The following is a 17,288-nucleotide window of genomic DNA, read 5'->3' as shown; positions in this document are numbered from 1 at the left end:
AGCCCATTGATTCTTGTTCTATCCTTAGAGGCTAAGATGAAAAAGTTTTTTCCCACCTCCTTATGACACCCTTTTAGAGACCTGAAAACTGCTATCATGTACCCTCTCAGTTTTCTCTTTTCTAAACTAAACAAACCCAATTCTTTCAGCCTTCCTTCATAGGTCATGTTCTTTAGATCTTTAATCATTCTTGTTGCTCTTCTCTGGACCCTCTCCAATTTCTCCACATCTTTCTTGAAATGCAGTGCCCAGAACTGGACACAATACTCCAGTTGAGGCCTGACCAGCGCAGAGTAGAGTAGAAGAATGACTTCTTGTGTCCTGCTCACAACACACCTGTTGATGCATCCCAGAATCACTATTACTTTCTTTGCAAAAGCATCACACTGTTGACTCATATTTAGCTTGTGGTGCACTATAACCCCTAGATCCCATTCTGCTGTATTCCTTCCTAGACAGTCTCTTCCCATTCTGTATGTGTGAAACTGATTGTTCCTTCCTAAGTGGAGCACGTTGCATTTGTCTTTATTAAACTTCATCCTGTTTACCTCAGACCATTTCTCCAATTTCTCCAGATCATTTTGAATTTTGACCCTATCCTCCAAAGCAGTTGCAATTCCTCCCAGTTTGGTATCATCTGCAAACTTAATAAGCATACTTTCTATGCCAATATCTAAGTCATTGATGATGGTAAAGGACACAGAGCTGTGGAGATGCTGCTTTTAACTGAGATATAAAAACAAGGTTCTGAGTACCTGAGGTCATTACAGATTCTATTACACTCCAGAGTCCTAGTCAAATTCCAGTTTAGATAATTATTTTCACTTAGACTTCCTTACTTCATCCCACAATGCAGGGTCTCAAATTTCAGTGAAAGCCCTGTACGTAAGTGTCTTCAGCACTCAGTGCTCCCTCTTCACATATCCGATGGGTAACTCTGCCTGTGATAACTGGAAGTCCATTACAAGCATATAATGCCCAGCATCTCCTGACAGGTGATATCAGAATGGATATCTAGCAAATGTAGAAAGCTTATTTTAAGTTTATTCTTTTCTTCAATGTTCACCTATCAGCATGGCGTATTTCTCAGTTATCCATTCTTCCAAGTTTGTGACCAGATTGCACATTAAATTATCTTTCCCTGCCAGCCCTTACAATAACATGTTTATTTCACAGGGCAGGGTACAAGTCAAGATCAATATTTAAAAAAGTTAAAATCCAGATTTAGCTGACTGTCTTCTGACTGTACCAAAACAGGGAGCATGGAACATGGGGAGAAATATTCATCATGGCAATGTCTGTCAGTGTCATTTGGTCAGCTGACTCAGCAAAGATAACTGTTAAGGCTCCAAACTGAAAACAGGTAATTTTTGAGAAACTATTCATCATAATTGTTTGTATTCATTTCCCTGTTTCCCCCTCCAAGTATGTCAGGCAAGAAAAATGAAACTTTTGCTCTAAAAAGCAATTGCAATTAGGAAAAGGTACATTGTGTATGTCTAGGAGGGTTTGCCCCTCAAGAAAGGATTTTAGAGAATTCAGTGTTAGAGACAATCTGTGCATTCTAAGAAACATTATAATCATGCAGTTCTCCATCTGTAAAATGTAATATTTCCCTTCCTCACAGAGGTGTTTCTGGATAAAGACATTAAAGATTGTGAAATGGTTTGAGATCTACTGATGAAAAGTACTAAGAGCTAGGTATTGTTCTTTTCTCATTCTATGGCAAAGGCAGTAAGGTTAATTAACATTATGACATTGAGTCCTAGCATCAGTCCTCCTGTTCCTCTTCTGTCTTTAATTATTGTTCCTTTTCCTTCAAGGATAATTGGGATGCAAGAATGAATGAAAGAGTAGAGGAGAAGTGGAGAAGATAAATTTCACAAAAGAAAGAGATGGAACAGAGGGAGAGCATGGCAAACACGGTAACCTGCTCTTCTTCTTCTTCTAAGTCCTTTTACGTAGGGACACACAGACCAGTGAGCAAGTTCTTATATGAGCTTGTAACCATGGCTTACTTGGTCTATCTGCCTCAGTTTCCCTCTTCTTGATGGAATAGTTTGTCTCTTTGGCCAAACTAAAACAATTTCACTTTCTTAGGTAAATGAAAGTCCAAATGCAAATATCACAAATCCCAACCATCACCTCTTGGTTCAGGAGGCAATGAAATGCCTTTGCCCTTTCTGGGCCACAGCCCTCCGTATGTGACCTCTCCTGTCACCCCTTGTATGAGGGGTACCCTGTTTTGCTGTCAGGGGTCCACAAAGTCCTCTTCTTTAGGTGCAACTGTAACAGCTGACCACTTTCTGGTGGCAGCTGAGGTGTAGGGGAGTGCGGTATGGAGCTCAGTGGGATGGGCAGCCTATGATTAGCACATCCAACAACTTCTAGCCCTTGTCCTGTTCCTGACCTTAAGCTAGGCATCTTTGGCTTTCCACCTATATCTGGGTCTAGGCCAGTGGTCCCCAACGCAGTGCCTGTGGGTGCCATGGCTCCCGCCAGGGCATTTATTTGTGCCTGCCTAGTGCCAAGCAGGGGAGAGAAGCTGGGGTCCCACGTCTGCTGGGGAGAGAGTACTCCAGGGCTGCAGGCACCAGCTTTCTCTGTCCCTGGCAGGCACGGGGCTGCAGGTGCCGGTGTTCTTGGTCCCTGGCAGGCGCTGGACCCTTCTCTCTGGCTTCGAAGCTGGAGAGAAGAGGCGGCCCCACCTCTGCCGAGGACAGAGAACTCCGGGTCTGTGGGCACCGGTGTTCTCAGTCCCTGGCAGGCATGGGGCCATAGCTTAAGCCGGAGAGAAGCCGTGGCCCCGTGCCTGCCGGGAACAGAGAACTCCGGGGCTGCAGGCTTCATTCTATGTTAAAGTAAGAATAAAAAATGTATTTGGACCAGCAGTTTAACAATATTTTACTTTTTAAAAATAAATAATATGAAAACTGTTTATGATATTTATTATGTAAAAATTCCTTAATTTTTCTTACAGGTAGATAAAAATAGCAAATTCACATGGTAAGGTGAAAGAGTAATTGCAGAATAATTTAATTTAATGCCTTTTACATGTAAAATTACCCTTTTTATCTTAGCGATTCTTATATTAAGTAATATTAAATATGATGTTTTTCATATTATTTAATGTACAAATACAAAATAAGCCTTGAAAAATTGCTGGTGCCCGCCACACTCTTCTGAAAGCATGAATGTGCTACTGGCCACAAAAAGGTTGGGGACCACTGGCCTAGGCCCGTAAGTGGATTGGTAGGGGGACCTGGGCCTTCCATCTCCACCTGGTCCCGGCTCACGGCCCTGTTGGAAGCAACACCAGCAGGGTCCTCCCTGAAGTAAGTCTAAGTTGCTTCCCTGGGCTACTTCTTACCAATAGATTCCTTCAGTTTGGGGCATAGTCCTTATAGTCCATAAGTACAGTATAGTACAACCAAAAGAATCCAAAGGTGCAAGGTCCTACCTGACCTTGGAGTTCTCAAGGCGATGGTGGTTAGAGAAGGCTCTGCCTGTGGGGCTTTCCTGCTCTGTGGTCCCTGTTCAGGATCACTCTTCTGTCTGACTTCCTGGAGAAGGATTACTCTTAGAATCACAGAATATCAGGGTTTGAAGGGACCTCAGCAGGTCAGCTAGTCCAACCCCATGCTCAAAGCAGGACCAATCCCCAGTCTTTCCTACAGACTGTCCACCACCCTTTCTTTGGAATGTGTAGCTCCTTTTAACCTGCTCCTCTGTGGTTGGAGTGTGCTTAGCAGGTTTGGGGGTAGGGTTACCAACTTTGAAATACAAAAAATAGCTGGCACCACCCTCGCCTCCCAGCAAGGGAAGCCTGCTGCAACTCTAACCCACAACCACAAGGCAACTCCACAACCCTCCACCCATCAACAGCCACTTATAGAATCTAGAGGGACAACACATATAGATAAGACTGATAACAACATTTTCTTACCTTGGTTGTGTTTCTCCAATCTGCTTTGTTTGTGCCTGTCTTCACTGAGATTATTTTTTCCCAAACTGCATCGATTCTATATACCTGGTTCATTCAGTCTTTCAATGCCTCCTCACAGCTTTTTGTTCAACAAAGTTTTTTGGGTGCTGAATCCTTTGGTAAGTCCACCCAAGGGATGGCAATGGTAGCAACGTTTGGGATGAATTGCTGATAGTGTCCTGCAAATCCCAAGAAGTAGCAAACTTGCTTCTTGGCAGAGGAGACAAGGAGGTCTGCTAGGGCTTGGACTTTACCCAGCAGGGGTTGTAACAGTCTTCCTCCCACTGTATACCCCAGCTAAGTGACTTTTTGATCAGCTAGGCAGCACATGGTTGTGTTGGCCATTAGTCCTGCCTCCTTTAGAGTTTGTAATATTGCTAAATGGTGCCTTTATATGGTCAGCCCACCCTTCATTGTGTAATATGCTGTCATTGATGTAGGCATCAGTGTATGTCTCATGCAGCCATAGCATTCTATCCATCAGCCACTGAAAGGTGGCAGCGGCCCTGTGGAGCCTGAAGGATATGGTCTTGAACTGATACAACCCAAATGGGAGTGGAGAAGGCAGTCTTCTCTTTAGACTTAGGTGTCAAAGGAATCTGCCAATCCCCCCTTGTTAGGGTGAGCTATATACTTGGCTGCCCCCAGTTTCTCTAATAGTTCATCAACACTTGACATGGAGTAGGCATTGAATTTTGACATTGTGTTCACCTTGCAGACGTCAACGCAAAACTGTGTTGGCCCTTACTGTTTGGGCATGAGCACAATGGGGCTTTTCCATTTGCTGTGCAACTCTTTCATGACCCCTAGATCTACTATGGCCCAGAGTTCCTAGTGCACTGTCTCCCACTGCTTCTTTGGAAGGAGACAGATACTTGCACAACTTTCTTCTGGGTTCTGTGTCATTATGGTGGGATACCATATGTGTTTGCTTGGGCAACACCAAGAATACCTCTCGGAATGAGGCAACCAGCCAACAAATTTGTTGAACTTGGTTGGTCCACAGATGTCTCCCTTCTGGAGCAGGGGTAGGATCTTGGAGCCTGTAGGCCAAGTTCGGGGTTGCGGGGGCAGGCATGTGGTGATGAGGAAACCTTCATGTCCTTTCCATGCCTTCAACAGGTTGGTGTGATACACCTGGGTCCCTTGTTCCTCCCTTGTTGGGACATGTAGTCATCTTCCCCCACTCATCTCACCACCTCAAAGGAGCCCTGCCATTGGGCCAATAGCTTTGATTCTAATATTGGCATCAGGAGCAACACTCAGTCCCCTGGATGAAACTTGTGTAGATGGGCTGCCTTGTTATAGGTCTGCTCTTGGCTGTGCTGTGCCCTTTGCAGGTTTTCCCTTGCAGATCCCTCTTGGGACTTCAACTTCCCTCAGAACAGGGTTGTCAAGGTTTTTTCCCCACTCTGAACTTTAGGGTACATATGTGGGGGACCTGCATGGACCCTTCTAAGCTTAATTACTAGCTTAGATCTGGTAACACTGCCACCACCCAGAATTTCAGTGTCTGGGGCACTTTTTGTCCCCCCAAAACTTTCCTCTCCCTGGGTTGCCTTGAGGGACTTCACCAATTCCCTGGTGAACACAGATCCAAACCCCTTGGATCTTAAAACAAGGATAAATTAACCATCCCTCTCCTTTCCCCCCACCAATCCCTGGTGAGTCCAGATCCAATCCCCTTGGATCTTAAAACAAGGAAAAATCAATCAGGTTCTTTAAAAGAAAGCTTTTAATTAAAGAAAGAAAAAGTAAAAATTATCTCTGTAAAATCAGGATGGAAAATGCTTTACAGGGTAATCAGATTCCTATAGACCAGAGGGATCCCACCCTCCTGCCAGCCTTAGGTTCAAAGTTACAGCAAAGAGAGATAAAAATCCTTCCAGCAAAAAGGAAACATTTACAAATTGAGAAAACAAACATAAGACTAACACGCCTTGCCTGGCTGATTACTTACAAGTTTGAAACATGAAAGACTGATTTAGAAAGATTTGGAGAGCCTGGATGTACGTCTGGTCCCTCTAAGTCCCAAGAGCGAACAACGAACAAAACAAAAAGCACAAACAAAGACTTCCCTCCAACCAAGATTTGAAAGTATCTTGTCCCCCTATTGGTTCTCTGGTCAGGTGTCAGCCAGGTTTACTGAGCTTCTTCACCCTTTACAGGTAAAAGAGACATTAACCTTTAACCATCTGTTTATGACAAGGGTAATGTACCATTCTGGTTGCTCTGGAGTCCAGTTCCTCCCATGTCTTGCAGGGGAGGTTTAGAACTCCTTCTTCACTAATTGTGAAATGAAATTGGTTCCCTGATCTGTTAACATCTCTTTGGGGATTCCCACCTGGAAAAACACTTTCAGTAGCTCATTAGTGATAGTGGCCACTGTAACTGATCAAAGTGGGCTGGCTTCAGGGCATTGGGTGTGTCATAACCTAGTCCCAGATTTGGACCTTAGTGTCCAAAATATGGGGGTTAACATGAAAACCTCCAAGCTTAGTTACCAGCTTGGACCTGGTAAAGCTGCCACCACCCAAAAAATTAGAGTGTTTTGGGGCACTCTGATCCCCCAAAACCTTCTCTGGGGACCCCAAGACCCAAATCCCTTGAGTCTCACAACAAAGGGAAATAAACCTTTTCCCTTCCCCCCTCCAGGTGTTCCTGGAGAGACACACAGAAGCAAGCTCCGTGAATCTAAACAGAGGGATTCCACCCTCCCCGTTTCCAGCCTTGGAAAACAGAAGTACCGAGAGCTAATCTCTCTTCCCCCCTCATCCAGAGGGAATGCAAAGTCAGGCTAGTAAATCTAACATACACAGATTTCCCCCTGACTTCTTCTTCCCACCAATTCCCTGGTGAGCACAGACTCAATTCCCTGGAGTTCCCCACTAAAGAAAAACTCCAACAGGTCTTAAAAAGAAAGCTTTATGTAAAAAGAAAGAAAAATACCTAAAAATGGTCTCTCTGTATTAAGGTGACAAATACAGGGTCAATTGCTTAAAAGAAATATGAACAAACAGCCTTATTCAAAAAGAATACAATTCAAAGCACTCCAGGAACTACACACAGGTAAAATACAAAAAAACATATAAATCACTATCTGATCTTTTGTACTTACAACTGGGAAACAGAAGATTAGAAAGCAAGAGACAGAAATCCTCCCATAGCCGAGAGAGACACAGGCACAACACAAAGAACTCAGACACAAACTTCCCTCCACCCAGACCTGAAAAAGTCTGGTTTCCTGATTGGTCCTCTGGTCAGGTGTTTCAGGTTACTTCTTTCCAGGTGTAAGAGACATTAACCCTTAGCTATCTGTTTATGACAGGGTGGCATAATCTAGGATCGCAGTATGTATTTGTACCTAGCTGTGGACTTTTCCAATGGGCCCAACAGGTCAACACCTAGCTTTTCAAAGGGCAGCTGTGTAATGGGCAATGGTACCAGTGTGGCCTTTGGGACATTTGGGGATCTGTCCACTGGCACTTGGGGCATAACTTCTGAGTGAATGCCTGGCCAGTAGAACCACACAGTCACTCCTTCAAGTGTCTTTTTTCTCTCCCAAAGTGGCACCTGCGTAGTATTGCTTGGACCGATTGGAGCACCCTTCACCCCTGAACTTCCTGGGCATGAGCAGCTGCATTCTCGTCTCCCCCATCTTGGTGTCCTTCATGGCCTGATAAGCCCTGTCCTCAACCAGCTCAAAATGGAGCTCAAAAGCTGAGGGTCTAGTACTGTGTCATCCATGCAAGTGACTTGTTCCTAAATCTGGTCCAAAGTCGAGTCACTCCTTTGTTCTTCTACAAAGTCTCTCTCGCCAGACAGCAACTCCATGTTGAGAGGTGGTGATGGGTCGTTACTGCTCTGGTTAGGCCCAGGTGCATGGTTATTCACCCCCAAGGACGGTTCTCTCCAGGTCCTTGACTTTCTCCAGGGCACTCCCTCATGGCACCCTTCCTTGGCCACTGCAGCAATTTCTGATCTTCTGGGGTCTTTGGCCTTGGCTCTGTCTCTGCTAGAGGTGCACCATCCCATCTCTGGACAAGTGGAGTCAGTTATTGACACCCGTTCAAATATCTTCTCACACTGAAGAACATGACCTCCCTTTATATTACCATATCTCCATCTTCAGCAGGCCCTTTGATAGCAGACAGATACATGATACCTGGAAACAAGGCCAGCAATTCTCTCAATAGGGGAGGAAATTAGGTACAGATCAGAGCAGGGACTTACAACTCTCCTAAAGGCCCAGATCACTCTGTGACACAGTTGAATAGACAAGGAAAGTAGGGAAAGCCCAACATCCTAGGTAGCTGATCAAGAGTTTTACTGCTACTATGATAAAAAAATAAGGACATGCCCATGGACATCAGCCTACCCTTACGTTCCAGTAGTCTCTACTACGGCATTTTGCTTCATACTTTGCAAATCAATAATCCTACCTCTTAGCCCCCTACCTACCTCCCATACTTCTTGGGCACTATAGGTCCTGGTTCTATGACACTATAGACTACTTACTCCTCTGAATCTAATTCATGATTGCTTATTGCAGCATACTTTATAAGAAAGCTTCTAATATTTTTTATTAGTCCATGAAAAAAATATATGTCCTGATATCTGAAGTGGTTTGATAAGTGTCAAAGCCAAAGGGGTATCATAGATTGAAGTTTAAGCATTCCTATTTCCCTCACATGTGTCACACCAAATATGATGAAATAATTCAGCATTATGCATAATCAGGAAGCAGATATCTCTAAGTCAAATAATACTTAGTATGATTTGTGGCCTATAGCAGCCACTGTTGGCCATTTGATTTCAGTTAATGCTTTTCTTGCCTTTTGCTGATGCAAGCTGAAAAGTATTGTCAAAGGGCCTCCTAGATCATATTAGCTTTCCTGACACTTGCACAGTGCTGAGCTCTTGCATCTCAGGGGTTTTGGGATAGTAAAATACAGTAGCTCTTTCAGCCTTCCCATTCCTCTCCCTGTGAAAAAAACCTCAGCTGCTTTCACAAATGTGTAAAATGCAATGTGATTAAATTAGATGGAGGACATAGTGTCATTATCACTGCACTTTAGAAGCCATCTCCATTTTGCTATCAGTCTTCCAAAGATATACTCAATCAATATTCAGTACCTGGTGAGGCAGCAGTTGAAGCAATGCTTTACTCTGTTGGTGTAATCAGGATAAGGGTTAATTAGCCCAGGGAGTAAAGGATCCTCCAGCATCCTCAGGTAAAGAGATCCTGTTAATTTCTTTGCAATGGGTTGGGAATAGTTCTGTCTCTGTTCTGTCATTCCATGTATAAGCAGAGTTCTTGAAAACTCATGCATCATGAACTTTGCTTTGCTAGCTTGTGTAACTATCGAGGAACCAGCATCTGCGATCCAGTACAGATTGCATTGCAGAGAGCAGACATACACGTATGTATCATGTGGCAGGCAGAGAATGGTAACTAAGTTATTGTCAGTTGGTCCTTCAAAACTAAATAAGTGAAACCCAAAGTGAGGGGAAAAAAAGCTGGAAACCTAGGGATGAAGAACAGAAACTATCTAGATAACTGGCTATGCTGAGTAATTGCTTTCCACGCAATGTAGTTGTATCTGTGGTGGTTCCAGGATATTAGACAGACAAGGTGGGTGATATAGCTTTTATTGGACCAACTTCTGTTGGTGAGAGACAAGCTTTCGAACCACAGAAGAGCTCAGTGTGGCTCAAATGCTTGTCTCTCTCACCAACAGAAGTTGGTTCAATAAAAGATATTACCTCACCCACCTTGTCTGTCTAATTGTTTTGCATTTAGTTAAGTTAGAAACATAAGATCAAGAGCCAAAATGCTCAAGTCAGCTAGAGTTTTGCTATAATGGAAGAGGAGATGTTTTTGTTCCAATGTGTTAGATCTGTAGGTATAACAAAGAAGAAACTCATTATGAGATGTCTTAGTGTCACTGAGCAGTATCTTAAACTTCAGCAATATTAAAGCAGAAAAACCTCCCAAATGTATGGAATGTGTGACAGTGATGTGCTAATCCAGGGGTCGGCAACCTTTCAGAAGTGGTGTGCCGAGTCTTCATTTATTCACTCTAATTTAAGGTTGCGTGTGCCAGTAATACATTTCAACATTTTTAGAAAGTATCTTTCTATAAGTCTATAATATATAACTAAACTATTGTTGTATGTAAAGTAAATATGTTTTAAAATTTTTTTTAAGAAGCTTCACTTAAAATTAAATTAAAGTGCAGAGCCCCCCCGATCGGTGACCAGGACCCGGGCAGTGTGAGTGCCACTGAAAATCAGCTTGCGTGCCACCTTCGGCACCCGTGCTATCGGTTACCTACCTTTGTGCTAATCTGTTGACATAAGAGGTCACTGTTAAGATTTTGTCTTAGAGTGTGAGTTTGATGAAATTAGAGTACATATTGCATTTTTGTATCTGCTGGAAGCAGAAGTGAAAGCCATTATGCAATGTTTCGAGTGTGTTGTTAACAATGCTGAAGGCAATGAATGCAGGAAACTTTTACTTTAATTCGTTAGTTCAACCATGGTTTCAACCCTCCCATTAGTTACTTATCTTGCATAAAAGCCTTTGTCAAGTGATCCTCGATCAGATCTTCAGTTGTGGCACTTAAGATACACTGGAGTACAGGAAATATTGATTTTTCATTCAAAAGAGATTTTACCAGTTTTTTGTTCCAGTGAGTGAAGGAACTTTTCTGGAGGTCATAAACATTATGTCCCATGGAAAATATTTTAAATGCTCACAGCTTTAGAATCTTATCATAAATAGGGTCACCACTGCAAAATAAATCTGATATCCTCATATTAGAATTATTTTGGACTACTTCACCAGTAAGGCTAAAGGAGTAGCAAATAGGACAGTTTTATCCTCTATGCATCTAACTCCATCACCCATATTTCTTACCAGTGCTTATCAGAAAAGGCTCAGGGAGAGAGAACATCCTTTTTGAAGATTTTTCTATGTCTGGAGTGAAATCCTGGCCCCACTGCAGTTCAAAACTCTCTCATTGACTGATTCATAGTCTAGAATCTAGTCTGACTTCCTGCAGGACACAAAAATAGATTTTCACCATGTAATTTCAAGCTTATAACTTCCAGTTGAGGTAGAGCTTTTCATTTAGACAGACATTCAGTGGTACCAGTATTTCATTTGTGGTTGAAGTGTTACTGCTATTGTGCTTCTCTCTCTTTTGCTTTTAAATGTTGGTTCTGTCCCTTATATACTGGGACTTTCCTTGACAGTAGAAAACATACATGTCCCACTATAAAGTTTTTCATTAAAACCATACAGAAAATATTTAACTCCAATTCCAAGTGAATATAAAGAATACAGTTGGTTACCATTATTGATGAATTAATGGATCACTCTTGTTATCAGAGATTGTTCGGTGGTATAGTCAATAATTATATATAGGGATAACATTTTCCAAATAAGTTTAATTTCAGACTCTTCTTTACAGGCTCAGAATATTATCTGTTTACACAAAATCAGGATAGGCAATTTCCCCCCTCTTTTTGTTCACAAACAGTGAAGACTTCAGATTTGATTGCCTGACAGTGAAATTGGTTGTGCCAATATCTGGTTTTTGGTCTCATTCCTTTGAGTAAATTAAAATAAAGTATTATTGTTACCATGACTGTCTTACAGTACAGTCTCTGCATTCTGCTTATTCTTTGTATGGATCTTTGAATAAGAATTTGTCATTTTTATATTGTTTTCTTAGTGTTGATTATATGTTTAGTTTTCTCCTTGTGTATTATTGAAGTGCCAAGCCCATCACCACATTGGCTCTGCAAGTCAGAACAGCGTGTATGTAATTATTTATTTCAAATTCAAGTAAAAACTAAATATAATGTGGGTCTTTGTAAAATTGGTTTACACATTGCCTAAATGTTTGTTCCAAGCTCCAAACACCTGTGTTTGTGTTACCCCCAGGATCAGCTTAGGGTAAACTGCAAATGTGTGTAGCCTAGAGCAAATGTTTGTAGCCTAGAGCATTGTCCAAACTAGTCTTTGTAAACGTGGTAACTGGCAGTCAATTAACTCAAAACAATTGTAATGAGTTGAAATCTACATCTGATCAGACAGAAGAGCACTAGTCTAGCTCTTTATTAGAGTTGCCTGTAGTTGCTAGTGACTGCCCACTGTGACCATGTCCATGAATAAACTTGCTCTCCTTTCAGCTGAAGAGAATATAGTTGTGTAGAAGTTTATGAAGAATGCATCTATGCTTGGGCCATTCATTGGTATCCACATCAAGTCTAGCACCAAAACCCAAACATGTTAACATTCATAGTGGAAAACCTGCATTTTATTTCAGAAGTTTGACACACAGTCCCAACAAAACATATTTTTGACCAACTACAATATTAACATTTGTTGATGATCAAATATTTTCATCAACATTTTGAAATATCAACTTTTTCCGAAATTTTGAAAAAGCATTAGCCATTTTTGAAATAGTCACACATTTGTTTTCAGTTTTCAACCAGCTCTAGTTTTATTAGTCTATGTCAGGGGTTCCCAACGCAGTGCCATCAGGTGCCATGGCACCTGCGAGGGCATCTTAATGTGTCCGCGTCCTGGCCCCCAGGAGAGCACCTGCCGAAATGCCTCATCGGCATTTTGGTGGGGATGCCTCTCGATGACAGCGCTTGTCGCCGACAAGTGATGTCATCGAGAGGTGTCGCTCCCAAATTTCGGCAGTGATGCCTCTCGATGACGCCACTTGCCGTCGACAGGTGACGTCATCGAGAGGCATCACCCCGAATTTCAGCGGGGACGCCTCTCGCTGACGCTGCTTGCCATCGACAAGTGATGTCATTGAGAGGCGTCACTCCCGAATTTTGGCGACAAGTGACTTCATCGAGATGCATTTCGGTGCGTGCTCCACCACCACAGTAGTCCTTCAGCTGGCGCCTGCCAGCCGAAAAGGTTGGGGACCACTGGTCTATGGTCTATGTCCTCAATCTTTGCATAGCCACCCATTAATGCACACTCACTATTATCCTATCTGTAAAAATGTGTAATTATCTTTTTCTTTAGAATTATTATTTCTTATAATATGGGTAAACACTAAATTCCTCTTCCATTGCAAAATACCTCCTCTTACCTCTGATCCGAGCTCCCTTGAAACCATTACCCTGAGGATTTCATGTGAGATTCCCTCCACAGAAATAGTCATTCCATTCTCTCTTCAGCATTGAGCAGGGCTCTCCTGAGGTCAAAAGTGAGAAAAGGGTGTGTCATCAGAGAACGTCTTTGCCTTTCTGTAAAGGTCAGACCCTACACCTGGGAGGTGGTGTGGGAGTACATGCACACATGCACTCCCCCCATGGTTTTTATACAGGACAGCACTGAGACCAAACGTAAAGGTCTAGGCATGATACTGGCTGCACCAAGTTCTTTTCTCTTTATCTGAGGGGTATTAAGTGCCAAATTCTACTCAGATATGCACAGATTGGATTCTTGTGTGTCTACACAAAGGCAGAATTTGGCCCAATGTTTGCATGTACATGTGTACTCCTAATGTTCATAAATGGGCTCCGGGAACTGTTGCTAAAACCTTGTGCACTGAAATGTTAATTTTGTAATTAAGAACGTTACACAGAAATTCTGGCATCCTGCTTATGTTGCTAAATGTTTCCATTCAGCAAATCTCAAGGTTTATTTTTTATCATAGTTGGATGAAATATCCTTGAACTAGTCCAAACTATGTTGAATTATTACTTGTCTGTCATGTGCTAAGGTCTGCTTGACAGATAAATGGCCACATACTGGCAGTGAAGCTATGATTATTTGCTAGTTTACTGCTGTCACTTTCATATCTAATGTGTTCCAAAATGACCCTTAAACATTTTTCCTACATGTTTGGAACAACTTATTTGGGTGATGATGCTTTTTTACATAACACCTTAGAACGCCCATTGGGAAAAGATCTGTTTAAAAAAAGAAAGGATCATTTTCTCACATACACTTCTAATTTTAGCACAGAATATTAGGACAGAATTTAAAATGAGATCATGTGCAATTTTATACATATGTATATATTTGTCATCAATCATAATCATATTTGAACAACATTACATACTCCATGCATAATGTATAGCAACAGCAATTTACAGCTTGTTTTGGCACAGACATGCTTGAAAGATATGAATGCAGATTCTGTGTTTCTGTTTTAATAGCTGACAGAATGTTTTGATCCTCATCTGGAACATGCTGTTAACTAATACATAATTTCCTCCTTGTTCTCTAAGAAGTTTATTTTTATGTAACCCTTCTGCCAGTCAGAGTTGCAGCAACAAGGGCCGGGTTCAGTATCTAGGGGTTCTGTTTCAATAACACAAGGCAAAACCAGCTTGAACCCCCACCCAGTGACCTGGGACGTTACATACCACCCCCCCTTGGTGCCTCTAAGAGGTAATACTTCCCCTCTGGCAAGCACAGAGTCTTAGTGTAGCAAAAGCCTTTAATAAAGGAGGAAAAACAATGCAGCATTATGTTGGGGAAACACCACAAACAGGATTCATAACACAAACTGTGAGCAAAAGACCCACCCACAAGTAAGTTTGGCAGTGTCCTTTTAGCTTCAGTGTCTTAAGTCCAGCAACCCAACAGTCACTCCACCTACAGTTTCTGACCTTGCTCAGTGCAGCCCTCAGAGTTTAGAAGTTCCTCTGCAACATTTATCTCCCAGCCTGGGTGGAAGTCGGGGGACGTATGGGAGGCATCTTACATGCTCTGCTGCTTGGGTTGAGGGCCGATTGCCACTCCTCTCTGTGGGATTCTGCTGTAGTCTTCACTGCTAGCTATATTTCTCTGCCAGCCACCCTGCTATCCGCTCCATCACCCACCTTGCTATACACTCTGCTCACCACACCTCTCTGTTAGCTGCTCACCAATTTGTCTTCAGGCCCCCTCAACTTAACACAGTTCTCAGTGATTTTAGGACCCTCAGAAGGGGCCCACACTACCTTTTACAAATACCTGTACCCAACCTCTCTTAATTCCCTAAGGGCTTTGCCGATGTCCCTAGCCTAGCGAGTGCTACTTAGTTGAGGGCGAGTCCCTCCGTCATAAAATGCCAAGTATGGTTCTACTGTCCTTGATTCACATAACCAGGATAACAACCCGTTATTAGTCCTGCCCCAATAACAAAGAGACTGGGGATCTCACAACAACCAAAGTGACCATTTGGGCAAGCAGTCCATCATGCTAGGCAGGGTGGGTGTGCCCATGCAAACAAGATCAGCCCCTGAAGTCCTTTTCCACAGCTTACCACCAGATGTCAGCAGAAAGCTCATTCTGACTCTGCTTACATTTATAAAGAAAATAAGAATAGTCTAGGAAGTGGACCCATTTAAATCATCCCACATTTCATCCAGATTAAAGGAAGCTTGGGGAGTTACAACTATACTAATTTAAGGTCTCTAAATGTCATTCCGAAATGTATTAAGTTTGATGGGTCAGTATTGTATTAGATAAGACAACAAAAGTTCTAGCAGGACCCCTTACAGCTCAGGGATACTGAGCCAAAGCCACATCTATTCTGTTTTTTTTTTGAGAAATATCTTTTTTATTTTGTGACTATTGAGCTACTTTTCTGTTTCTGTAGTGGTAGGTCCCATAGACATACCTATCAATATATAAACATCATTGCTTTGTGTACATTGGCTGTTTGCAAACATAACTTAGGTGCACACAGTTATGCATTCACCTACCTTTGATAGTATGGCCAAGAAATTCAAGTATATTCATACAAATATAAATAAATGATCATTTAGATTCTAAGATTTGATGCCTATTGGATTACAATGTGATGAAATGGAATTGTAAACACTTCTGTTTTCTCAAAATCTTGAGTGTGGTGTGGGATTCAGCAGTGAGTGATCAAAGACTCGATTTCTAGCTGGCAACGGGTATCAAGTGGAACGCTCCAGGGGTTGGTCCTGGGGCTGGTTTTGTTGAACATCTTCATTAATGATCTGGATAATGGGATGGATTTCACTCTCAGCAAGTTCGCGGAAGACACTAAGCTGGGAGGAGAGGTAGCTATGCCGGAAGGTAGGGATAGGGTCCAGAGTGACCTAGACAAATTGGAGGATGAGGTGAGTGCGGCTCCAGCTTTTTTGCTGTCCCAAGCAGTGAAAAAAAAAAAGAAGAACCCGATTGAGCTGCTGCCGAAGAGGAAGACAGCAAGTGAAGGACCCACCACCAAATTGCCGCCAATCTGGAGCGGGCTGATTGAGCTGCCGCCGAAGTGCCGCCGCTGCCGATCCGGACATGCTGTCCTGGCAATGGATGCACTGCTGTCCCTTTCTATGGGTCGCCCCAGGCACCCGCTTCCTTTGCTCATGCCTGGAGCCGGCCTTGGATGAGGTTCAACAAGGACAAGTGCAAAATTCTGAACTTAGGATGAAAGAATCCCATGCACTGCTACAGGCTGGGGACCGACTGGCTAAGTGGCAATTCTGCAGAAAAGGACCTGGGGATTACAGTGGACAAGAAGCTGGATATGAGTCAACAGTGTGCCCTTGGTGCCCTTTGGGCTGCATTAGTAGGAGCATTGCCAGCAGATTGAGGGAAGTGATTATTCCCTCTATTCAGCACTGGTGAGGCCACAACTGGAGTATTGCATCCAGTTTCAGGTCCCCCACTACAGAAAGGATGTGGACAAACTGGAGAGAGACCAACAGAGGGCAACAAAAATAATTAGGGGGCTGGGGCATATGACTCATGAGGAGAGGCTGAGGGAACTGGGGTTATTTAGTCTGCAGAAGAGAAGAGTGAGGTGGGATCTGATAGCAGCCTTCAGCTACCCAAAGGGAGGTTTCAAAGAGGATGGAGCTCGGCTGTTCTCAGTGGTGGCAAATGACAGAACAAGAAGCAATGGTCTCAAGTTGCAGTGGGGGAGATCTAGGTTGCATATTAGGAAAAACTATTTCACTAGGTGGGTGGTGAAGCACTGGAATGGGTTACCTGGGGAGGTGGTGTAATCTCCATCCTTAGAAGTTTTTAAGGCCCAGCTTGACAAAGCCCTGACTGGGATGATTTAGTTGGAGTTGGTACTGCTTTGAGCAGGGGGTTGGACTAGATGACCTCTGGTGGTCTCTTCCAACCTTAATCTTCTATGATTCTATGAAGAAAATGAACTGCACAGACTCATTCTCTTCTGAATGTCCTGTTGTGTCAGCCTTGTTTTGAGATGCTGGGGCTACTCTTAAGCTACGTCTGCACTAGACGCTTTTTTTAGCACACATAGAGTATGTACTTGGGCAGCCC

This window comes from Gopherus evgoodei, chromosome 2, assembly GCF_007399415.2.
Source record: "Gopherus evgoodei ecotype Sinaloan lineage chromosome 2, rGopEvg1_v1.p, whole genome shotgun sequence".
NCBI lineage: Eukaryota > Metazoa > Chordata > Testudines > Testudinidae > Gopherus > Gopherus evgoodei.
The sequence above is the reverse complement of the archived record's forward strand: the minus strand, read 5'-3'. Positions refer to the sequence as shown.